Source organism: Nyctereutes procyonoides, unplaced genomic scaffold (assembly GCF_905146905.1).
Source record: "Nyctereutes procyonoides isolate TBG_1078 unplaced genomic scaffold, NYPRO_anot_genome, whole genome shotgun sequence".
In the NCBI taxonomy this organism is placed as follows: Eukaryota; Metazoa; Chordata; class Mammalia; order Carnivora; family Canidae; genus Nyctereutes; species Nyctereutes procyonoides.
The window spans coordinates 52,959,645-52,984,821 of NW_026575020.1; positions in this window are offsets into that span (position 1 = coordinate 52,959,645).

The window sequence follows — 25,177 nt, forward strand, 5'->3', positions numbered from 1 at the left end:
CACCATTCATTCTGGTGGATTATCCACTGGTCCAATTCATTTGTAGCAAATCTGATATTTCTCTGTATCCTGCCCTGCTCCTAAGGCCCTAATTTCTGTCTGCACATCCCAGTGGCTCTGGGGAGGGAAGCTGCCTCGACCCACAGATCAGCTGTGAGGCATGTGACCAAGGACAGCTCATCAGGGCATCCCACCTCTTGGCCACACGGATGGATCACCTCCCAGGGGTGAGCTCCCATAGGGTCAGCCCTCTGGAAAGCTGCGATCAAGGCATTCTCTTATTCTGGGTCTGTGGAGGCAGAGGTCTGCAAATGCTCCTGCCTTTCTGCTTCTACTGGGGAAGTAAAACACAAGAATGAAAAGAATTGAAGAGCACCTGGGTGGTCCAGTGGCTGAGCGTCTGCCTTTGGCTCAGGTCGTGATCCCAGGGTCCTGGGATCGAGTCCTGCATCAGGCTCCTTGCAGGGATCCTGCTTCTCCCTCTGTCTGTGTCTCTGCCTCTCTCTGTGTGTCTCTCATGAATAAATACATAAAATCTTGAAAACAGATAAAAAAGGGAAAAAAAAGAATTGGGAAAAAAAAAAGAACAGAGAGCCCAATCACCCCCCAAATCACCCAAAAGCATAACACATAGACTCTCCAGTCAAATTAACAACCCAAAACTTGATTATTCAAGCCCATTAGAATTGGTTTCTCTGCAATTTGCAACCAAAATCACTCAACCTTAAAATAGATTCTTTTTTTAATGAATGAGGAATAGAGCCCAGAGGGGCCCGGTGACTCGTACAATGTCACAAAGATGTTGGTGACCGGGCCAGGATGGGACCCCAGGGTTGGGCACGTGTTAAGACCCGAGTCTGAACCACGGCTCCATCCTGAAAAGCTCTGGCGTCTTAAGGACATTGCTTGAAGTCTCTAAACCTTTTAAACCTCCGATGTCAGAGATGATGACGCCCACCCACAGGCAGGCCTATGAGGATGAAGAAAGAGATGCTGGGGCCACCTGCTCCCAGCCTGCAGAAGGTGGGCTTCTCTCTCCTTCCCAACGTAACACTGCTGCTCTGGCAGCCGGCACGGGTTGGCGGCTGTATTTGTTGAACCCTTATCCAGGGAGGCAGAAGGAATGGGGCAAGGGCCTGCTTTAGGGCACAGGTGATATCAAATGGCCATTCTGACCATCACCCATGAAGGCAGCCACACAGGCATCTTCCCCAAGTCAATGCCCTACGGACAGATGCCAGGATGACCAGGGCAGAGAGAAAGAATCTGGAAACGAGGAAAGGCTTTAATTCAAGTACAACATGAGGCGGGTGGAGGAGGAGGACAGAATACAAACAGGTCAGTGGAAAGTGACCAGAAAACAATTCCGGGAAAGGCGGAAAAGCCCAGTGGCCAGGGTGGAATTAGAAACTGGGACCATCTCAGCTCTTTGGTTAACCACATTCCTGGTTTCTACTTAAGAAATTTAATTAAAAACCCAAACATCTAAATTTCCCAGCTGGCTTGCCAGGGGTCACGGATGCCCTCAGATTCAGAGAAGCCTCTGCCAGGGTGACCCTGGGGCCACTAGATGTGTCCTGTGTGAAGTCAGAAGAGGAAGGGGTCACAGGCCGGGGCCGGGGTGGGGCGATGCCATAGGCAGGCACCTCCTCCCTTCCCCTCCCAGAGAGAAGAAAGCCTCCTCCTCGAGCTTGGGAGCACCCTGTTCTTTCACCCCATCCACAGGAGTAAGAACTTTGGTTCTTGTTGCTTCGTTTTAAAAAAATAAAAAGAAACATCAGAATGAAAAAAAAAATTGAAATGAACTAGAACCACATTCATGATGTTTCCAGGGACACGAGGTCCCTTTCTGTCTGCAGACACAATCGGTCCCCAGGCCACGAAGACCACTTCCTGCAAACACCTAACCCCCGCTGAGGCTGGATGCACGCTGGGGATGTCCAATAACCAACCGGAAAAGAGTGAGCTTTGGGGGATCACACACAGTTTCAGGGGAAAAAAAACCCGAAGAGGGAGCTGGGCAGCTGGGCATTCTGACCCAGCCTCGAACCAGGGCTCTCCACGGGAGCCGAGACGGAGATCTATCACGGCACCACGGTGCTCCAAAAGATGTTTCTCAACCCATGTGGCTGTGCAGAAGAGTTTCAAAGAAAAGTTAATTTTTTTCCCAAAAACAAAACAAAACAAAAAACCACGGCCAGCAAACTTCATATATGAAATCTGGCCACCTAAAGAAGGCTTCCCCTGGAGTTCCCTCCAATGGAGACACCAATCTCCATCTTCCCAGCACCCACCCCCACCCCCATTGTACCAACACTTCCAAAATCCTCCCTGTGCACGGTGTGTGCCAGGTGAGGAGTCAGGGGCCGGCTCCTCTGGGTCAGTGTCCACCTGCGTCACATCCTTCCCTCACCTGTGCCTTGATAACCTCTTCCCTAAAATGGGGAGGACACCTGGCTGTTTCGCCGGGCTGGGGGTGGTACCAGACGCGATAGGGACACAAAACCACTTGGAAAAACTCCCAGACAAATAATCACGATGGAAAGAACTCACTAGATCATCAATCCTTTTAATGCCCAAAGCCGACTTGGGCCGAGCGCTGCCCATGTAAACCCCACTGCTCCTCATTTCCCCGGGGTGCTTAGCTCCCAGGGAAGATTCTCCCTCGGAGAGAAAAGGAGATCCACAGGTATCCCCGAGTGTAAAACCAGGGCGGGAAACAATCTCACCGTGGGGGTCGACCCGCCTTTATAATTAAAGTGCCACTTCACACTCGGTGGGATGGCTGTTGATCAAAAACAAAAGCCAGGGAGTGAGTGGGGAAATCCAAACGTTTCTGCTCGCTGCTGGTGGAATGTGAAATTCTGCAGCTGCTGTGGAAAACAATCCGATGGTTTCTCAAAAAAAAAAAAAAATCACACATGAGATGACCCTAGAGTCCAGCAACCCCACTTCTGGGCATAGGCACAGAAGACCTGAAAGCGGGGACACCAACAGGTTATTTGCACACCCATGGTCAGGGCGGCAGTGGTCACAGTGGCCACGAGGCGGAAGCAAATCCAAGTGCCCATCGATGGACGGGTGGATAAACAAAATGCGGTCTCCGCACGGTGGAAAGGTATTAAGCTTTAAACTGGAAAAGAGGGGATCCCTGGGTGGCGCAGCGGTTTGGCGCCTGCCTTTGGCCCAGGGCGCGATCCTGGAGACCCGGGATCGAATCCCACGTCGGGCTCCCGGTGCATGGAGCCTGCTTCTCCCTCTGCCTGTGTCTCTGCCTCTCTCTCTCTCTCTCTCTGTGACTATCATAAAATAAAATAAAATAAAATAAAATAAAATAAAATAAAATAAAATAAAATAAATAAAATAAAATGGAAAAGAATTGGGACACCTGCTACAACATGGGTGAACCTGGGGGACGTGATGCTCAGTGACGTAAGGCAGACACGGGAAGGACAAATGCTCGGTCCCCACACTTCTGCAAGGTCCCTATCGATGGAGACACCAGAATGGTGGCCGCTGGGGTGTGAGACAGGGGGACAGGGAGTTGGTGTTGGGAGGGCGGAGAGTCTCGGTCGGGGCTGCTGACCAAGCTCTGGAGACGGATGGATGGTGGCAGGACGGAGAGGCAGCGTGAGCGCCGTTAATCGCACCCATAAGAAATGGTTAACCCTGGTAAAATCTGCCACCATAACAAACAAAAGGTGAAAAATGTTTAAATTAGCTAAGGGAGGGGGACGCCTGGGTGGCTCAGTGGTTGAGTGTCCGCCTTCGGCCCAGGGCGTGATCCCGGGGTCCCGAGATCGAGTCCCGCATCGGGCTCCCTGCATGGAGCCTGCTTCTCCCTCTGCCTCTGTCTCTGCCTCTCTCTGTGTCTCTCGTGAATAAATACATAAAATCTTTAAAAAAACAAAATGAGCTAAGGGAGGAAGGTAGGACAGCCGAAACAGTCATGGTCCCACACGCTGAAGGTTGGGCCCCCGAAGGCCAGGCTCTCGGAGACCCTCCCTTCCATGCCCAAAGCGCTGCAGAACCTTCCTCCGCAAAGTCAGCGAAATCAAGCCAGATTCCTGCCAACCCGAAGGCCACGGGAGAAGGCGGCAAGGGGCTGCGGCCGTGTCCGAGGAGGCGTCCAGCAGGCACTCAGCACCTGCAGAAGTTGGGAGGCAGGGTGTGTGCCGGTGAATGACGGGCCACGCGCCTACGGTGAGGGTAACGGGACAGGACGGTCCCTCGGTGGCTCCAGCCGGGCGCGGGCTGACACGGGGAATCTCGGGCAGGTGGAGACGCTCCGTCCTGCCCCGTCCCTCTCAGGCTTCCCGGCCAGCCCAAGGAAAGCACAGACCACTCTGAAGTGGGACAAGGTCACCCTGCAGGACATGCAAGGGGGCTGGAGACCACACCACCAGCTCCCGGTAAGGGCCATTTCCTAAACGACGGTGGGGCCTGGGGAGGCGGTGGGCCAGGGAGGTTGGGGGGGGAAGCTCACAGACCCCAGGGGGAGACTGAAGGTCTGACTCATCTCTGGGGACCCAGAACGTTATCATCCGTCCCAATGCAGCCACTTCTGTCTCAACCAACTGCAAAAAAAAAAACACCTGGTTTCGAGATTTCTATGTGAAAACCTGTACCGACAAACCAAATGCGGGAGGAGGCGATGATTCACATCACAAACAGAATGCTTAGACAGAAACCAGCCTTTTCAGCATTCCTGCGCTTGGATGCTTCCTCCAGGCCTTTCGCACGTCACGTGACCGACCATGATTGGTTCCGTACAGACCTTTCTCCAGGTGCAAACCTAGTCCGCAAAGCACGTGATTCTGAACAGGGCGTCTCTAGCCAACGACACGGATCAAAGTGAGCACATTCGTCCAGGACGCTTGTCGTGCTCGTGGAAAGCGAGCTGGGAGCATGTGCCACGTGAAGAACGGGGGCTACCTGGCCACAGAGGACCCCGACCAGCTCCGTGGGGACGGTGGACATTGCCTAGGACGACAACGTCCAGAAACAGGAGGAGCAGTGGTCTGCGTGGGCCCGACAAACAGAAGCAGCGGGAAGCTGCCTATCGCGGGGCCTCTTCTTCCAAGCTCCCCGGGAACTCGCAAACCCGGAGGGGAGAGCCTGCAGATCTAAGTCGTCCCCAAAACCCACAACTGCCCATCCTTTATCATCCACCCAAACACAGCCATTCCTGTCCTAACCAAGCACAAAGGATGATTGCCAAGACTCAGATTTCAAAAGATGTACCTACAAACCAAATAAGTGCATGTGGGGGCCCCGGCCTGGTAGAGGTAGGCCTGGAAGGCTTCCTGGAAGAGAGAAAAGATCGTTTGGTGGCTGGGTAAGCTTCAGCGGGGGGAAAGGCTCAACACTGGGTTTTGCTGGCCAAGAAATCAGTCAACACCCTGATCCTTAAAGTGTCCATGTGTACTGGAATGGCCTGGGGAGCCTGTCAAAAATGCAGCCCCCCAGCCCCCACACATACCCAAACAGAGCCTCTAAGGCAGGGGAGGGCAGGATGGCTGCTGAGTGCTCATGAAGAGTACTCCTTCTTCTCAAGTTCCCCAGGCAATCCGTTCTCGTGCAAACCACAACTTGGGGAGACTGGTGGAGCGGCCCAGCGAACAGCCTGGACCGGGCCCACGTCCAGCTAGGGGACAGCAGAGGCTCCTGAGAAGGGAGGACCCACAAGGAGTCACTGAGGGGAGGGACAAGGCAGGTGTAGACAGAAGAAGCTGTTCCAGAAGTAGAGGCAACATCCCCAGCCCGTCTCCCACCAAGACTTCCTGTTATGCTCCTCGCGGAGCTGCCGGGTTACGGAAACCGTCTGGGCCGGTGTGTGCGCACAGGGGATGGGGGTGGGGGGGCAGGGAGGGAGAGGATGAGTATCCTCCAGAGCTCAGGAGGTCTAATAGGAAGGCTGGAAGGGCTTCAAAGAGGAGGAGAAACATCCATGCTAGGCGACCAGACCCCCAACAACACCCCCAAAACTCTCTCTGGACAACTGAAGTCTGTTGTGTGGAGACTCAAGTAACTCAAAACTTCCTGATCCCGAACAAACATCACCTCCACTCGCTGTGGGCAGCCACCCCCAGCAGGAGGGGACGGCCCTAACTCGAGCGTACGTAGGCTGTTGACGACACTGAGGCTAACGTGGTCTCTGCTGGAGGCGCAGAAGGGCCTCTGCCGTGGGCTTCCTCAGTGAACGCAGGCCCTCCTTCTCTCATGCAAAGACACTCGGGCCTCCATCCACATCAGCCACTTCCAAAACCCCTTCGGGCTGGCTCTCTGCAGCCCTCTTGGGTGAAAGAAGCCCCCTAAAGAAAAGGGGGATCACTCCCTGGCCCTTGGGGCTGGGCAATCCCCAAAATCCAGTCCGAGGTAAGAGTAGAACCCATTGTTCCTTCAAACCTGCCAAGATAACCAGGAAACACGGCCTCTGCTGGGTCTGCACACTTAGCAGCCCGGCACACCTGCTACTCCGGCCGGCGTGAGTCACCCACACAGGCATTGCACGCCGGACTTGTCAGCAGTGGATTCGGTGCTTGGCGGCTCGCTCTCACGCACACCGGATGTCATCCATCCACCTACCCCCTGGAAGACGTGTCCGGACAGATCAGGCTAGAACCCAATTTTTACTCAACGACTCACTCCCAGTGGAGGTGTCGGGGGAAGGAAGGAGGGGTACACAGAGAAGTTTCCTGCCATTCCCGGCGGGGGCTCCCCTTTCCTCTGGGCCCCGTCGGGTCTCAGCGGCTCCGCTGGCCATAAATAGGGAGGGACGAGGGGCAAGTCAACCTGGGCAAGAAAGTGGAAGAAGTCTCGACTCAAAAACCTTCTCCGGAATAAAGACGCTCTGCTGAGCTGAATAAGGCCTAGTGTTCTCCTGTACAGCACAGCGTCCACAGTTAACAATACTGCATTGTACACTTAAACATTTGCTAAGAGGGAAGATCTTCTGGTAAGTGTTCTTATCAACAAAATAATAATGATAATAAAGAGGGTGGGAGGGAACTTTGGGAGGCAACGCAGGTTTAGGGCCTAGGCTGCGGTCAGGGTCTCACGGAGCTCATCAAGTTGTATACGTTAAATTCGCACAGCTTTGTGTATGTCAATCACACCTCAATAAAATGGTTTAGGAAAAAAAAAAAAGAGGAAGAAGAGCATCTCCTGAATCCCTCTCAACTCCAAGTCCCACTTTTTTTTTTTTTTGTTACGTCAGAATTTTCTGCAATGCAAGATTCTGAATCGGCTCCTGAGCCCGGTAAAGGACATCAGGGGGACCTTTGGAGAAATCGGAATAAGGCCCAAAGAGGAGTTCAAAGTAGTCTGTGAATGTTAATCCCCTGGCTCAGACCACCTCGCTGTGGGTATGAAAAATGTTAACATTCAGGGAAGCTGGGTAAAGAGTATAGGGGAACTCCGCGTACTATTTTTGTGACTTTCCTGTAAATCTAGATCTCTATCAAAATCAAAAGTGAATTCTTTAAAAAAAAAAAAAAAGGACAGCAGTTTTAATCCAGCCGCCTACTAAATCTTCACCTGTGGCCTTGCTAAAATAATTTACAAGGTAGTCGTGGACGCAAAGCATAAGTTGCTCTCATGCCAATGTTGGCCTCAGCAAAACCGAAATGAACGAAACACTGCATTTACTCAGCAAGTGTCTTCCCAGCGCCCACTGTCTTCCGGCTCCCAGGTGCCAGAAGGTGTGTGACGGATTAAGTGGGGATCTCTTCCTCCAAGCCCAGCTCCGAAAAGTCCACCCAGAGGGGCATTTCTCCAGCTTCAGACATGACTCTGACTTAAAGCAAAGACAGTGATTTCTGGTAATTTTCCAAAGGAAATAATCCAAAGGGTGGACAAAGCTTTGTGTAGAAAAGATGCTCACCGAGCCTCTACTTCTAAGGGTGAACATCCAGAAATACCTTCGTGTCCAACAAGAGGAGAATTGTCAGATTAGGATTTGATGCCGGCAGAGGAATACAGCCATTACCTGGGGAACTGTGCAAGCAAAATCGAGAGGAAAAAAGCAGTAAACAAAGTGTATACATTGCAGGGCTTCAGCAATGAGGAAATGGATCAAACTGCCAGCACTACTCAGAACTGGGTATTTTTTTCCTGCTTTTTACACTTTTTTTTTGTGGTTTTCTTTTACATTTTAAAGATTTTTTTTTTTAATTTATTCACTTGAGAGAGAGAGAGAGAGAGAAAGGCAGACAGAGCCCCAGCAGGGGGAGAGGCAGAGGAATAGGGAGAAGCAGACCCCACACTGAGCAGGGAGCCCGATGTGGGGCTCGATCCCAGGACCCCAAGATCATGACCTGAGCTGAAGGCAGACCCTTCACCGACGGAGCCACCCAAGCCCTCCAAAGAAGAGAGAGAACACGGAATATACTTCTAAAATCGAGTGAGGTGCAGAGGTGGAGCTGTGCGTGAATGGTGGGACAGTTTAATATTTCCTCTCTGGGGGCGGCGGGGGGCTGCCAGGGGGAGAGGGTGGGTATAAAGGCCACAGGAAAAGGTGCTGCGCCAACCTGAGCATTTCCAGGGACCTGGGTGCAGCCAGAGGCACAGGCTCCGGGGGGGAGGGGACAGTACTAACACAGACCACCTCTTCTCCTCCTGCGGTGCCTGGCCCTCCCTCCTTCCCCCCACCCCCAGCAGGTGCTCACTGGAGGCACAGCACCTGAGAACACCCCCAGGGAGGCCCCCTCGACAGCTTCCAGAAGTTGTCTTTGCAGGAGGGACTTCTGGGCTGGAAATGGATCATCACGGACAGGCTGCCAAGGTGGGGGGCGGGGAGTGAATCCCACATCTGGGAAAGCATCACCAGGAAGCCCATCTTCGGGGTTGGAGGAAGGGGGGGGTGTCCTGGAGTTGAGCCCTAGTGGCAAGGAGGAAGAAGGTAAAGCAGACCCCCGCTTCTCTGCACATCAAGACGGACTAGCTCAGTCATTCATTCAACAAACATCTATTGGGTCGCCCACTCAGTGACAGGCACGGGAGCTGCCCCAAACCGTGGCCTGGGCGGCCGACACAAAAGGACAAGTTGAGGATGCAGCTATGGATTAAGGACTGGTCTGCTTTTAGCTCAGGGTTCAAGACTAAGCCCCCTCCCCACGCTGACCTGGAGCCCGGTGCATGCACGGCGGACGGTGGACGCGGTGCCCCGGGATCCTGCCGTCTCCCATCCTTCGGGAAGCCTTGCCCACAGCACCCTGGGTGGGTGGCCCTGCAGTAAAGCCGCTCACCCAAGGCCCGGCCACAGGGACCTCGGGAGACACCGCAGCCCCCACGCAGCCAGCCGCAGTCTGGGTCGGCGAGGCGGCAGCGCTCCCTCCCGGGGTAATGGGCCCCGGGCCGGCCACGAGGGCGGAGGTTAGGGCGACGGGCCCCCCCCACCCCCATCCCGGCGGAGGGTCTGTCCCGCGGGGGGCCGCCCGGAGGGAGGCCGAGGGGATGTCTCTGCGGAGATGTCAGTGCGAGACCAGAAATTTCCGTGCAAACCCCAAGAGCTCCAGAAAGCGGCGCGGGGGGTGGGGGTGCAGGTGGGGGTGGGGGTGGGCGCGGGGAGAGAGGAGCGCACCCAAACCCCCTCCCTCGAAACGCAGGGAACACTTACCTGCCAGGTATGCGCCCCGACTGCCAGGTGGAAGGAAGCAAGCCCAGGATGCAGACGAGGTCGCGGGGGTGGGGGGTCGTCCGAGCCCGGCTGATGCACACCAAGTAATCCACGTTAGGGGGTCCGGAGCCCCTCGCCCCATTCCCCGCACTTTCCACCCGAGGCCAGCCCCGGGCTGCGCGCTCCGGCCGCGCGGAGATGGCGGGAGCTCGCCGCGGGGGTGCCCAAGTGCAGGGGTCTCCCCGGCCCCGGGGTGAGCGCCCCCCGCGTCCCGGAGCTCCAGGGCGTGCAGCCCGGACGCCGCGCCTCGCCTTTCTTTGCTGCGCATCGCCAGCGCGAGCCCCGCGGTCCCCGCCGGCTTCCCCTCTGCAAGCCCGGGACAGCGCCCAGGGCAGCTCGGCCCGCGGCCCCGGGCTCGTAGGTGCGCGGGCCCGGGAAGGCGGAGAGAGAAGCGCGGAGCGGCGGGCGGGCACCTCCTCCCGGGTCCGGCAGCCCCGCGCGCGCTCGCGCCGCCTCCGCGCTCTGCCTGCCGCCGGGCCATTCGGCTCTTATATACCAGCCGGCCCGGGGGCGTGGCCTGGGCGGGGCGTGGGCGGGGCGTGGGCGGGGCCTGAGCGGGGCAGCCAGGGAGCCGCACTGCTTCCTGGGAACTGTAGTTCCCTCCACCCCATCCCAGCTAATGCACAACAGCTGTCGGCTTGATTGCGGCTCGCCCGCAACAGCTGTGCCCCCTTGCGCCCTCCCTTCGCAGGTAACGCTGGGATTCCCGCCTCGCTGTCAACTCCGTTAGATCTAGGCTGGTCCTTGATGCACAAGGTGGGGGGGACCTCAAGCCCCCTAAACGCCTCCCGCGATGACAAGCCTGGAGTCAGACAAACCCAGCTAGGTTGCAGTCCCAGCCTGCCATGAACAGCCCGTGTGACCTTCACGGAAGCGTGTGACCTGCAAGGCTGCACAAACTGAAGCCTGATCAAGAGCATGGCAGCTCCTCGGATTCTTCATCTGATGATGCACAGGATATTAGAGTTTGCTTCCACCGGGTTGTAGAGGGAGGTGACCCCTGCACAACGCGGCCTGATCTCTCCACCTCTAACACGAACTGTAATTTTCTAAGGCTTGTTAGGTGCTGGGCAATTTTGGTTTCGGGGTTCCGCTCCTACAAACCAAATGCCACCTTGGGACCCTCCTAGAATAAAATTCTGGAGCTGCCATGGCCTTCATCAGGCTTCAGTTTCTGCAGCCTTCTCCTGGTGTATGGGACACCTGAGCAGCTGCACACCCTGGGAGCCAAAGGCCGGAGTCTTCCCTCAAGGAGCGCACAGTCAAGTGAGAGGCGACAGCAACATCGCAGTAACTATGTGGACATGCAAGGGGCTGTATGGACCAGGGCACCTAACTGTGCATGGGGCGGGGGTGGGGGGGGGGGCATCCGCCAAGGCAGCCAGAGGGCTGGTGTCTGAGTGGAGTCTGGAAGGAATGGGTAGGAAGTAGCCAAACAAAGAGACACGCAAAACACGAAACAACAAAGGCAGGCAGACAGCTGGCTGTGCGGAGAAACTGTGAGGGTATAAAAGAAGGAAACGGGGAGGGAGACTCACTGCAGAGGAGGGGAAGGGTCTTGTATTAATTTCCTAGGGCTGCTGTACAAACTGGGTGGCTTAGAGTGACAGATGTTTATCATCTCAGAGTCCTGGAGGATTGTTACAGTTTTGCATACGGCATACGTGGGTTCCTATCCACACAGATACCTCCCTGCTCCCTCGGCTAAGAGGATGTAGAGACAATGACCCCCCAGCAGTAATGAGCATTAGATCGGTGGTTTGTTTCTCATACCGCTGTCCAATAAGAGGAACCAGGGCTCCTCAGAGAAATGGCTGGTTTTAGGATTGGGGTAGGAAATATACAAGATGAGCCTGGAGCATCTGGAGTGCCAGAAAGTAAGAAAGCATGAGCACACACACACACACACACACACACACACACGTGCACATGTATACACGCACACCCTCACATACAAGGATAAGGGTGCATCAAAGGGATACAGAATCCAACTGAAGGTATTCCAATAATATCCAAAGTTGGGAAACAATCTGAGTAACAAAATAAGTACAGTAGCAGTGGATTTTAACCCAAAGTAAAAAAAATAAATGTTCATGAATCTATCTTGATATAGATAATTGAATAACTAAATATATGAGGGGAAAATAAACAAATCTGTGCCAAAGAATTCCAAAAATTTATGCAGGTATTTTTGCCCTCAAGGAAGTAGAGCATAACTTTCCACCGTAGTGTAGGCTGCCCATAGTGACTTTCTTTCTTTCTTTCTTTTTTTTTTTTTTTGTCACCCCCACCCTTTCAAGAGTAAAGTATGGATGGGGGGAGTGGTTGTCAACTCCTCATCATCTAATCAAGAGTAGAATTCTGGGGATCCCTGGGTGGCGCAGCGGTTTGGCGCCTGCCTTTGGCCCAGGGCCTGATCCTGGAGACCCGGGATCGAATCCCACATCAGGCTCCTGGTGCATGGAGCCTGCTTCTCCCTCTGCCTGTGTCTCTGCCTCTCTCTCTGTGTGTGTGTGACTATCATAAATAAATAAAAATTAAAAAAAATTTAAAAAAAAAAGAGTAGAATTCTAGTGGAGGGACAATCTACAAAATACCTGATCAGGACGCCTCAAAAATGTCAAGGCCATCAAAAAAATGTTAAGATCATCAAAAACAGGGAAAGTCTGAGGAAGTGTCACAGCCCAGAGGAGCCTAATGAGACATCCTGGCCCAGAAAAAAGGATATTAGATCAAAACTAAGAAAATCTGAATAAAGTGTAGAGTTCATTCAATAATGTATCAATATTGAGTCACTAATCATTACAAGTACTCAACATTAATTAAAGATGTTAATAGGGGGACTGGGTGTGAGGTATATGGAACTCCTGGTATTATTTTTGTTCTGGAAGTCTATTCTAAAACTGAGACATGGGGATCCCTGGGTGACTCAGGGGTTTGGTGCCTGCCTTTGGCCCAGGGCGTGATCCTGGAGTCCCGGGATCAAGTCCCACATCAGGCTCCCGGCATGGAGTCTGCTTCTTCCTCCTCCTGTGTCTCTGCCTCTCTCTCTCTCTCTCTCTCTCTATCATAAATAAATAATAAAATAAATCTTAAAACAGACATTATTCAAAAAGTTAAAAAAATATTTTATTTTTGTAATAGATTTTATTTATTTGACAGAGAGAGCACAAGCAGTATTAACCTCATGTTAGAGACAAAAGCAAAGCTGGGAACAGTTAGACAACTTGCTTAATGTCACAGAGCAAACAACGGAGTCTGGACTTGAACCCAGAGTTCTCTCAGAGACATCTCCACTTTCTCCACAGCACCAGACGGTCTGTCTATAAATCCCCCTGCAGCAGGACTGAATCCTCTCACTCTTGTGCCAGCTGCACTAGGGTTCATTTCAGGAAGAGCGGGTGCTCTGCACAAGCTGGTATAAGAATGTGGCTGAGGGACACCTGGGTGGCTCAGGGGTTGAGCATCTGCCTTGGGCTCAGGGTGTGATCCCCGAGTCCCGGAATCGAGTCCCACATCGTGCTCCCTGCGTGGAGCCTGCTTCTCCCTCTGCCTGTGTCTCTGCCTCTCTCTCTGTATCTCTCATGAATAAATAAATAACATCTTTAAAAAAAAAAAAAAGAATGTGGCTGAATGGGTACAAAGCACCCAGCACGGCCTTGACCATCACAGGCGCTCCATGAATGTTAGCCTTTGGTGAGTCTACTTGTCCTCCTGTCCTTCCTTCTGTCCTCCCCACCCCCATCCCGCCCACGCTCTTCCATCACCCATTCTACTCTTCCTTGTTGAAAGGAGATGCTGTCTAAGGTCAGTGCAGGACAGAGGACCAGCGTGATGGTGGGACCTGAGTTGGGACAGGAGCACTCAGAGCTGGTCACCTTGTCTCCAGCAATGAACGTACATAAAATGTGGTAACCGGGCACTGGTCTTCAGGTCCTGCCTTTGGGAAAGTCCAAGTTCCACTGTTCTATCTGTTAAAAAGGGAACACCTGTGGAGGAGGAGGTGAGTTCTGAGGCAAAAACATCAGGTTAAATGTGGGGGATCTGAGCCAGACGAGATCCTAGGCTCAAAGCCCAGCTTTGTCACCACCTGGCTGAGGGACTGGAACTGGGTACCTACCGATGGGTCTGTGCCTCAATGTCATCACCTGCAGAGAGGGGCTAATTCAGTGGGGATGTTTCAAGGCACAGATGAGTTAGAGCCTAGAAGACACACGTGACAGTGGCCGCCACAAAGCAAGTGCTCAGTAAATAAATACTGACTCTACACAGGCAATAACAGGACCATCGGGAAGCTTCAAGAAGATCCTGTACGTGAAAGGAGTCCGTCAAACACAACCTTAGGGTAATAGAAGGAGGTATTATTGGCATCGTAATTATTCCCGCCATGTGCAAATCCCGAAGAGGGCACACAGATAAATGAGACCTAATCCCGGCCCTCGGAAAGTTTACGGTTGAGAACCGCACTGTCTCCAACAGTAGCCACGAGCCCGCCTGTGCCTACTTAAATTCAAAGGAATGAAAAGTAAATCAAGCTTAAAATTCAGTTCCTCAGTTACACCAGCCAGTAGCAACAGGTGCTCAGCAGCAACAGGTGGCTAGTGGCTCATATCCTGGGCGGCACAGATACAGAACATTTGCATCAGGGCCGAAAGTTCTACTAGACAGAGCTGCAGCATCAGGACCACGCAGACGCTTGCCTCAAAATTCAGAATCTCCGGCTGCACCCCAAGCATCAGCACCTGCATCGTCTGATGTACATTTAAAGATTCTTTTTGGTTTTGCAATAATCCTCCATGCATACACAATCCTACTTTAAGGAATTAAAAGGCTTGGCCGGGCTGCCGATCTTAAATGAATGGGACAATACCGTACATCTTGTTCTGCAATATCCTTTTTTCTCCTTAGCAATACGTTTTGGAGAGCCTTCCTACGTTTAGCAGTTCAAGGGAGACATAGCATTCGGAACTAGTTTGCCATGAAGGAAATTCAACGAACTCCAAGACTGACCCGATGGCCCACACCGCATGCGCCCAGATCACGGACTATGCATCTCGACAAGCTAAAATACACAGATGCACCTGGTGCCCATGTCCAAAAATTTCAAAGCAGGGATTGCACAAGGAAAGAGCCAAAGGCACCAGGGCATGTTTGAGAAGTGATAGCGCATATCTGTGAGCTCTAATTATGAAACCGGGCTTCCTGGGGTTTCTATCCTTTGTAGAGACACTAAAATAGCTAAGAGACAGGCAAACTCAAATGGATTCCTGGGGGGAAGAATGCTATTGCTGAATGGAAGCGAGTGCACCCAAACCACCAGGATGTTTCAGGAAGGATCAGCCAACCAGACCACTCCATCTCTGGACAACTCCCAAGTGTGTGTGTGTGGTCACATGTGCCACCACGTGAGGTGTCATCAGAGCCCACACACCGCTCTCTCCATCTCCCAGGACTGTCATCTTCTCCTCTTGGCTTTGGAACAGGCTCAGTTCTCAATAATAAATGATTCTTAAAAATGTCATTGTCGGGCTCCATGCCAAGCATTTCCACGTTGAATGCTCTGATCCTGGCTGTCTTACAGATGACACACAAGGTAACCTACCCTACTTGGGCCTGACCCACCACCTTCATCCTCCATCCTCTGGGCTTTCTCAGGCAGACTCAGCCCCTCTTCTGCCTCTGGGGAGCTTGTAGAGGCCTTCCTAGAAGTTTCTCAAAATCCCTCCCTCCCTTGGCTTCTGCAGTAATGTGCCAGGCACCATGTTGGTGCTGTTCACCAACTACACTGCCACCCTGACCCCCTAAACATGGGGCAGGTGCCAGGCTCCGGTGCCAAGCTGCCCATTCGTCTCCCTCCTTGGGGGCCTTCTCTCTCACACCCAGTCTCACCCACTGGGAGTTTTGGCTCGACTCTGGCTGCCTCCCACCTGCCTGCTGGATGTCTCCATCTCAGGCTGCCTGAGAACAAGCACCTTTACCCACATACTGTACATGCCTCACCCAACAGAACCTCATCGCCAGTGGACAATTCTAGCAAGTGACTGCTTCCTGCCTCAGCCAGCTGCGGTCATGTTTCCTCTTTGCTGATGCTCTTGGGGCTTGTTCAGCTCCTTGTAGGAACATCTCAAACGTGTCCTCCAAGGACACCCCTCAGGCAATGAGGGAAAGAAGGAAGTCATTGGATAATCCTTTGACGTGGCGATTCTGAAGTTTACCCAGTTGCTCAGGGGTTCTCCGGAAAGATTCAGCCCTGTATTCCCACGGCGTAACTTCTCATTAACCCACCATTTATTGCCTGTTCTCCCTTCTATTCACTCCCCCCAATCCTTCACTTGCGCTTCCGAAAATAAACTCTCAATGACTTACACCCAACTATGGATCGATGACTTACACCCAACTATGTATCTACTTTGAAAAGAATCCAAAATAAGACCCCACCCACAAATTGGTTTGCATTTTGGGGCTCTTGATTTACACCTATGATTTTCTACATCTCCCAGACAACAGGGTTGAAATCCCCAAATCCTTTATTCTTTTGCTCTATTCCTTCCACCTCTCTGAGTCTTTCTGATTCACCCTTTGACATATCTTTATTTCCATTTTTCCATTATTCCCACCCTAGTTCAGGCCCTTTTAGCCTTCCTCCTTGACGAATCCCCATTGCTCAACCCATCCCATCTGCCAGGAATGCTCCTCAGATTTTGCCAGATTTATCCTTAAGGGCTCCTTTATGCCATGCTTGGTGCCAGGTTCTGTCCTTCAAGGCTCCTCTGGGATGGTCTTCCCTGCCACCCCATTCCAACAATGGTTCTCTTCTCTGCGCTTTCTTTACATCCATTCATTTGACATTGGCAGTATGTTCTCTTTCAGCACTGGTTACTTACACATGTATATTTTTTGCTCCTCTGATAAATTTTAAGGACCTTAGTGTCAAGGACTATGGACATAGGCTTAAAAAAAAAAAAAACTCCTTAATAGGGCCTCAGCCAACATTGGCTGGTTTCATTGCCCAGCTTACGTTGCTATAACAAAGTAAATGCAGGTAAATGGTGAACAAACTTAACTCATCTCACACACTATCCTGAATTCCCAGAAGTCCTGTCCACAAAGCTCTACCCAAAAGATTGATATTACAGCAAGCTGCCCAAATGGATAGAATTAATCCCCCTGCATCTGCATGCTGGCATTATCCTACCCATCAATATTTCTGCGGGTCAATGGCATCATGAGGGGGTTAAAGTTGGTGCTGTTACCACATAGGAAAAGGATAGTGTCTGCCCTAGAAGTGCTAGGAAGAGTGGGAGTCGATAGCCTTCTGCCTCTGGACTGAACAACGGTGACCATTCATTTCTTCTTTGCTTCATTCAACAAACATCTATCTGGCACCAAGCAAGCAGTGGCCCTATGCTAGCCACCGGGGGAGGAGTTACAAAGCTGACACTCAAGACCCTTATCCTCATGGGGGAGAAAGATAATAAAAAAAACTGAACAACCAAATGAAATAACTGCAGATCACAATGTGAAATAAACAAAGGAAGAAAGAAAAAGTATAGGAAAAGAGGCTGTCACAGCAGAAAAAGGTCTGACATGGAAAGGCTTCTCTAAGGACAAGTCACAAAACTGATCAAAACTAGATCACGACTGACACACGCAGACACCTACGTCTGAGGCAGTGGTGGGAGCAAAGAGGGTAGTCGGAGAAGGCTTCCTGGGGGAGGCGGCCTGGGCTTGGGCTTTAAAAGTAGACAGAGGGGCACCTGGGCGGCTCAGTCAGTTAAATGTCTGACTCTTGATTTTGGCTCAGGTCATGATCTCAGGGTCGTAAGATCAAGCCACGCATCGGGCTCTGCATGGAGTCTGCTTATCCTTCTCCTCCCACCCCACCAGCTCACCTGAATGGCTCTTTCTCTAAAACAAATTTTTAAAATCTAAAAAAAAAAAAATTAAAAATTAAAAAAATAAAAGCAGACAGAGAAGCTTGTTGAAAGGATGACCTGGAGACAAAGACAAGGAGGTGCTTGCTGGAGGAGGAGGAAGGGAAGCTTGGCTATGTTCCCTAGAGCACTCTGTCAGAACCGGTCCGATACCGTCTCAAGTCCGGGTGAAATGTGGCAGCCAGCTGTCCCCGATGTCACCCACAGATGTCAGAAAGCTGCTCAACCAAGAACCCACATTGTCCCCCTGAGATTGCGGTGGCTTCACAAAGCCCCAGACGCCCAGGCCTGCCAGCCTACGGTGACGGAAGGCCCGGGATGGGACAGTTAGACTACACCTTTTCCCTTTCACGGAACTAGCAAAACCAAACAGGCATCTGTGCAGGGGTGTACGGTTGTGTGCAGGGGACACAGAGCCTGGGGCGTGCCCAGGGCTCCTCCCCAGGGTGAGCAGCAGGAAGCCCTACCCAGATTTTGCAAGAAGCTTTGTAATGCAAATACTCTCCAAGACACCGTCCAGGCATTCACCTGAGATGCCCTCTCTTTCTCTCCCGGGTCATTTCTTCCATCCCAGGGAGCGGGTCAGATGGGTGGGAGATGTGATCGAGCAGTGCTGGGAAAATGCTCAGCCCCACCCCACCCCTCCTACCCCCCAGTAAGGGGGAGGCGTGCCCCTTGCAACACTGAGGCTTTGTTTGCACTGAGGTTCTGAAATCAGCCTCCTCACTTACCTCATCCAACACTGAAAGCTCTGTCCCTTCCTTCTCCTTCACTGGGGAGCGGGGGGGAAGAGAGGGGCAGAAAGAAGGAGTAGCTAATAATGGCCAACATGCATATCTAAGCCTGCCCTTCCCACCCATCAGTGCCCCCCACCTACAGATGAGAAAATTGGCTCATTCTGTACAATCTGTTGATTTTCCCTTGACAACCCCTGCCTCTCTGCTTGCCGGAAGTCAGACCACCCGAAGGAATGGCTGTCCAGTGAAGAAATAGTTCTGGGCCTACCCTTAATTAACAGAGTCTGGGTTTCCTACAGGAAAATGGGGGCCAGCCTTGTGTACAAGTTGCTGATGAGGCCAGAAGCCACCAGGATTTTTCACAGGCTCCAGAGGAAAGGCCCACGTGATAGAATAACAAACCATTACATTTTAATTCCTTTATTCAACTAAATGGCTATTGAGAGCTTCCACGTCGATGCAGACATTCCTGAGGAATTGGTGCATTGCTTCATTTTACATATTTGGCAAGTGAGGCCCAGAGAAGACAAGCAACTCCTCTAGGACACACAGCAAAGCAGCTGCAGATGAAGAAATGGGGCATTCAGAGACATAGTGACCTGCCCCTGGTCACACAGATGATGAGTGGCAAAGGCAGGTCCTGAGGAGTAGGGAGGGGTCTCATTCGACGCTTTTCACCACTTACTTGAAGCCACTTTGGAAGTTCAACATGTCAACAGCAGTATTTTCAAATGGAATGTGTGATTCTTTAATAATTATTTTATCTGGCAAATTGACCTTTAACCTACCTATTTTCAAAAAACATCTGAGAAATAGGATATTGAAGTAGACCTATAACAAGAGATTGAATTAGGAATAAAAAAAATATCTCACACAAAGTAAAGCTCGAAGTCAGATGGCTTCACAGGTGAAAGCTAACAAACATTTAAATCTTCACAAACAATTAATCCTTCACAAACTCTCCCAAAAAATAGAATAAAAGGGATCACCTCCCAACTTATTCTATGAAGCCAGTGTTACCCTAATGCCCAGTTACACCCAGGACTGCCTGGTTACAAAGACAAAAAAAATTAGAGACCAATATCCCTCGGGAATATACATGGGAAAATGCTAGCAAACCTAATTCAGCAACATGTAAAATGATCGTATACCATGGCCACGTGGGATTTTACCCCAGGAAGGTAAAGTTGATTTAACATAAGGAAATTAATCCACACAATTCACTATATGACTTGAAAAAACAGCAAGACAAAACTCTCTGATCATCTCAGTTGACACAGAAAAAGCATTTAACAAAATCTAAAAGTTTTTCCTCATAAAAACACGTAGCCAACTAGGAATGCAAGGGACTTCTCCAGTCTGATCAACGCCATCTATGAAAAAACCACAGCTGAGAGCATCCTTCGTGGTAAAAGACTAGATGTGGTCTGGTCCAGAACAAGACAAGGATGTCTCCTCTCACCCCCTGTTCTCAACATCATGCTGGGGGCTGCAGTCACAACAACTAGGCAAGAGAACAAAGGCATCCAGATTGGAAAGGAAGTAGTTAAACTACCTGTATTAAAGTTGACATGATAAAAACACGTGTTGGCAAGGATATGGAGAAACTGGAACGCTCAGACACCACTGGTAGAACCGTAAAATGTTGCAATCACTTTGGAAACAACCTGGCAATCTTCCCATGATTACACGTATTGTGCCCATATGACCCTGCCATTCCACTACTAGGTATCTGCCCGAGAGAAGTGGAAATGTATGTCCACACGAATACTCATCGCAGCACAAGTCATAATAGCAAGAAGCAGAAACAGCCCAAATATCCATCAACAGAGGAACGGATCGACAAAATATGATATATTTGTACAATGGAATATTAGTCAGCAATGAAAAGGAATGCAGTTTTGATACATGGTACAACATAGAGGAACGCTGAAATACACTAAGCAAAGAAGTCACACACAAAGGCCACTCGTTGCGTGATCCCGTTTGTATGAAATGTCCCCAACAAGCAAATCCATAGAGACAAAAAGTAGGTTGGTGATGGCCAGGGGCTCAGGGGAGACAGAGAACCAAGGGGAGAAGGGAAGCACAAGTCCTCCCTGTAGAATGAGAACACTACCTCTGAGTGATGGCCTGGTTGCCTTCTGGCATTCCCTCTGAACCTAGCAGATGAAGGCACATTTGGGAGACGCTGCAATTTCACTGGTCACCTAAAGCGGCAATGCCGTAAAACCAGTATCACTGAAAAGAGTTAAAATAGTTGGAATCCATATTTAATGGCAAACTGTGAGACCTGGAAATTTCTAATACAAGCCAGGAGCTGAGAAGTCAGCCTGCCCTCCACTCCTGGCCACCTGAGTCCTCTCCATTGAGGTGCACTTCCACGCATGCACTTGATTTCACGTTAATCACGTGTTACCTTTCTGGGCCACCATGTGACTTCTGGCTAGGCATTCAGAGCTCACCAATAAAATGAAAGGGTGGGACAACATTCTTTCCTGATCTGAAATGTGTCGCGTCGATCGCCAGGCACAGCGATCTTGGAACCATGCCAGCGACCAGCCTCAGGACAAAGGTGATGCTGGGGCCGGGAGGACCCGGGTCCCTGACGACATCATTGATCCACCAAATCGACTAGTCCTGGAGCCCATCCTACCTCTTGACTTCTTGCTATGTGACATCATATGAGTCCTCACTGTTTATCCTTACAGGTTATGGCAGGATTTGTGTCACTTGCACAGAAGCCATCCTTGACTAATGATTGGTCATGTTGACTAGACCAAGCTGAAGTCTGGACACATGGTATTGACTCTGCTGTGTGATCTTCAAGAAGTCACTCAACCTTTCTGGACCTGTTTACTCCATCTCACAAGTGGGGATGATTTTTCCCATCCGTCCTTATTTTGTAAGGCGACTCTGAAAACCGATGAGATGCAAAGGGTCTACAGAAACCTGAGTAGTGCTGGGATTAACAGAACACAGTGTCCTCCCTCTTCGATCTTAAACCCTAAGAGGCTTTGCAACACCATTTTGCAAACATTACATCATTCAAGCTCACGTCAACACTTTGAGGTGACAGTACCGTTATTTCCATTTTTATAGATAAGGAGACAAGGTCAGGCGTGTTGAGTGACTTGCCCAAGGTCACATAAGCTGAGGCTTGAACCTGTGTGATCTCATTTATGGACCATTATCATACACCCTCAATCACTACCCTATCAAATAACTAAGGTCCATCTGTCAGCAATCAGAAAATAATGACACTGCCAATTACCTGATTTATTTATTTGCTTAACTGATAGCTTCTGTCAATTAAATGGTGAATATGCCCAATGGTGTTTGTGGAACCTAGTAAAGTCCCATAATGTTGATTACTTTACTTCTAAAAACAATTACTATTCGACAATGCCTGTGAGGAACATGTATTTGCCTAGTACCTCCCTTCTTCGAGAAGACTCCTCTTCCTACCACATGGACAAAGCAGATCGGCAATGAGAAAAAAGCTCACGCACAGAGAAAAGCAGTTGCACCATGTTCTGCACAGAGACTATTTCCTTTCCAACCTGCCCTTTGATATTTCCTTCTTTTTTTTTTTTTTTTTTTTGCCACAAATCCTTCCAGTACATTCTCCCTTGGGCCCATGCTAGTTCCATTTGGGTGTCTACCACTTTCAATGGAAAAGGCCATGAACTCCCAACCACGTGCAAAGAGGTCGTGACAAGGCAGCCACGGCAACCACCAAGGCAGGAGAGCACACATCGCATGATGTGCACGCACGCATTTTAAAACAGACTGATACCCAGAGGCTATCTTCCAGCTAGAAATTTGCTCAGTTTTAGTAGTTTTAATAAACTTGAACCAAAAAGCAAATGCTCCTGCACAGAATTCCTTTCTGCTTAGGTAATGCTGGTTCCACTCTAGGTGGGCTCTAGCATAGCAAAGAGCATCTCCCTCAGCGCGGTGGGAAAGAAGGTAGAGGCTGCTCAGAAGTCATAGCTTTGACTTAAAACGGTAACTCATCTCCGTGTTAAGAAGCAGCTTTGAAGTTTCCTGGGGAAGTTGGGAACAGACACAGTATGAGAGAGAAGAATCTAGAAATGTTGAAAAGCAAAAGATCAAGAGCCGATCCTTCATGTTCAGAATGATGGACGAGTCCTAGAAAATCTGTGAATCATTTCAGCTCGTAGAGCTTTTCTCAACTGTAATGATTATTTGTCCATTTCTTGGAAGGTCTTTCTTGATTAGGAATATCATCTGTGAGGAAGAGACGAGATGGGTTCGACATGGCCCTAACTCTAGTTTTTGTATTACTCGGGGTCCTGATAGGATACAAATGGCCCATCCCAACTGTGGGGTTGAAGAGAGTTTAAGGCAGGGACTGGGCACAGGGGGATAGGTAAGGTTCAGGGAAACCAATGAGGGAGAGTACAGGACCTCAGCACCAGCCAGTGATGACGCCTGACCTCCCACTAAGCCAGAGGGGACAAGGGGTGGGGGGAGCAATTGTTTCCAGAATCTAGAGAGGGCAGCTACAGAGGGAGACCCACCTGCTGAGAACTGTGGCTACTCCCCTCTTACCGTCCGTCTCTTGCCTGTTGTTCCGCTGGCTGAATGCAGCTGGAATCCAGAGGCCATGAGAACCCATTGATGCCATCCAGATAGGGCAGCTCCTGGGGCAGGGAGCAAGATGGGGAAGGGTGGGGACAGGATGGTGACAGGCCAAGGGAAGAGATCTAGCCCTGTATTTGTCTCCCCCACCCCGCCATTGGGGAAGCGTTAAGGTGGATAGCTAGCGAGAGATCACAGCCCTGACTTCCCGTCCAAGCTCTGGAGCTCCATTTCCAACTGGCTATTGGGCACGTGCTCTTTGGTGTCCTGCTGGCCTCTCACACCCAATGCATCCAAACCACAGGGCTCATCTTGCTCCTCGGTTCTGATCCTTTGCTGGACCTCCCAATTTGTTACATTTCTCCAGCTCCGTCCCCCTGGTCACCCAAGCTAAGAGCTCAGCGCCCCTCCATGCCATGGTCTCCATGGTTCCTAACCTCCCGCCATCTTACCACTTACCATCTTGCCCACCCTTTCATTTGCCCATTTGCTTCCAACTTGAAGGATTCTCTTCTTTTTTTTTTAAGATTTTATTTATTTATTTATTCATGAGGGACACAGCGAGAGAGAGAGAGAGAGAGAGGCAGAGACACAGGCAGAGGGAGAAGCAGGCTCCACGCAAGGGACAAAGTGTGGGACTCGATCCCGGGACTCCAGGATCACACCCTGAGCCGAAGGCAGATGCTCAATCGCTGAGCCACCCAGGGGTCCCGGAGGATCCCCTTCTAACTGGTTTCCACATGGCTAATGTCCTCCCCTTTAAATGCATCTTACACACCATGGCCTCATTAATTAAAACCCAACATGGACCTTGATTCATCTGCCCACAACTTAACCGACCCAGCCCCAACTTGTTCTCCAAATATGTTCCACCCCTGCCTGCCTCAATTTCTCTGCTAAAACTTTTCCTTTGCCTGGAGGAGGGACTACCCTTCGTCTTTACTTCCTGGAGCCTAGCCTCCCAAATATTTTGATCTTTTCCCTCCTCTGCTCTCCTGGGATATTTTATTTGTACCCCTCTTAGGGCATATAACTCATTCAACTGCATATCACCCTAATCCGTGGACATGAGTTCTTTCCTCTTTTCCTTACCACTTTGTAAACTTGAGGGCAAGAATCATGCCCTATTCATTTCAATAGTTGTCCTTACCTAGCCAAGCGGCTGGCTTGCTGTAGATATTTAATACCAGCACATTGAATGAACGGACAGGACTATCACTTGGGAGGTTTTCCAAAGGCCAACGGGGCAATGTATTTCTTGGTCTGTCTCTCTGGTCTCCACAATACCACAAATCAAGTAGAGCCCTAATGAGCCCCACGTCGATTGTGGCACATATGACTAATCCCATAATATACTTGAACTGCTTTATGAAAGCGCTTCTCAAACAGCTTTATAGCAGAGCCAGGCACCCAAGGTTGGGAAGAGATATCTAGAGGTTTATTGGATCATTAAATGAACCAGAGGACAATGGGCATTGTGTTCAGCTACCCAGCCAGAGGGAGACCCAGGGCACCTGAACCATCCCCACGGTGAAATAAATCAGCCCTCGGGCTTCATGTCATCTACGACTCACCAGAAGGCGCCCCGCAAGGTTCAGATGAGGCAGCGGGAAGAGTCTGAGAGCCCCACGCCCACGTTGAGGGGTAGGGGTGGGAGGAGGACCGGGATGGGGGGGGGGAGGAGAGAAGAGGGGAATTGTCAAAAGTGCCGTGATTTAGTGTCTGTCTCTTTCTTCCTCCTTCCCTGCCTCCCTCCCATCACCCTGCCTCCTGCACAAGGAGCTATTGAGAAGGGACAGAACAAACGCTCCCTTATGCGGCTCCCGCGGCGTCTCCGGGTTTGTCCGAGACAGCTGCCTGCAGCACGCTATGGTTACTCATTACCCGGGTTCCCAGGCAGGAAGGGGAGCGAACTTAATAGACCCGAACTAACCACCACCCCCCCCCCCCCCCGCTCAAATACTCCAGCCGTAAATAAATAAATAAGTCAGGTGTACCAGGACTCGGGCACAGGTCGGGGAGGGAGGCTGCGGCCGGGATGGATGGAGGGGAAAAAACAAACAAGAGTTTCCAAAGGGGGAGGACGAGGGGGAGGAGGGGGAGGGGGAGGAGGAGGGGGAGGAGGAGGAAGGCAGACGCCCTTTGGAGAAAGGACAGAGGGGCGCTTGTGCTGCTGCCTGCCCTCGCCTGCAGGGCTGCCTCGGGTCTCAGCTGGCCAC